This window comes from Gavialis gangeticus, unplaced genomic scaffold (assembly GCF_001723915.1).
Source record: "Gavialis gangeticus isolate Ggan-Ray unplaced genomic scaffold, GavGan_comp1, whole genome shotgun sequence".
NCBI classification, from domain to species: Eukaryota; Metazoa; Chordata; order Crocodylia; family Gavialidae; genus Gavialis; species Gavialis gangeticus.
The window spans coordinates 36300101-36301373 of NW_017728995.1; positions in this window are offsets into that span (position 1 = coordinate 36300101).

Genomic DNA, 1273 nt, shown 5'->3' on the forward strand with positions numbered 1-1273 from the left:
ATAAAAAGCACAAGCTTCCATGAGCTCAAGTGCACCTCGGCTGTGCAAGGAGGGGGTGAATGGCACGAGAGGGCAGGGCAATGCCCCAGCTCGCACCAGCTGCGTTGGTGCCCTGCCTTGCTTGCTGGGGGGACATGCTGCCTGGCTGTTTGCAGGGGAAGGAGTCTCCCCTCCTGGAGCCAGGAGCTGCCACAGGTGGCTGCAGTCTGGGGAGAGCGAGGCTGGGCTCAGGTGATACGGCCTAATGAGACTGGTGCTATAAAAGGGGAAGCCTGGGAGCTGGGCTGGGAGATGGCATTTGCACTATATTTAACAAGCCTGGGGGCTTGGTGGGGCAGGAGTCCAGGAGCTCTCACTTGGGTGCTGCCCTGCACTGCTCCAGCACCCTTGCTCCTAGTGTCTGTCTGGGGGCAAACTAGTGCCCCAGACCAGGGTGAGTCCTTGGCTCTCATATGCAAGCCTGTGCATTGCTTCCGGCCTGGGAAGGGGTTGATTGAAGCATGCACCCTGCAAGCAGGGGAAGGTGCCAGGCAGGGCAGCGTGGGCTGGGAACATCAGCGGTGCTGGTGGGAGGGGTGAAGGCAGGGCAGATGCACCTCACAGACTGACTGCACGAGGTGTATGCGGAGCACAAGCTTTCCTGAGCCTGGGCTCGGTGCATCAGCCGCTGTGAAAGCGCAGAGCAGGAAGCTACAGATGGCTCTGGCATGATGGACCCAATGAAATTTGGGGTAGCTCAGTGGGAAGTGGTGCATGTGGGCCAAAATAACCCAAGCTATACCGACATTGTGATGGGCTCTATGCTGGCTGTTGCCACATGGGGAAGGTCTGAGAGTCATTATGGACAGGTTGCTCAAACATCAGCTCCGGGCTCAGCAGCTGTCAAAAAAGCAAACAAAATGTTCAGGATTATTAAGAAGGGAATTGCTAACAAAAACCGCAGCATCACGATGCTCCTTTATAAATCCATGGTTTGTCCATATTACCAGATTTGACCAGCACTTTGGGGTGTGCCCACGCACACGCATGCATGTGTGTGCAACACCCTCATATGCCAGGAATCAGTTCATCAGGGCAACAGTAAAATGCAGCGAGACACAAGCACACGCGTGACCACAATACCTCTGAATCCAGCTGGGTGCCCAGCTGACACCCTCACAGGCCAGCATTCAGTGCACTAGGGCCCGTCCGAGCCAAACTGGGTCAATCAGCCTATGCAAGCTGATCCCCTTATGTCTCAAACTCAGCACGTCCCAGTCTTTTGCCCTAACTG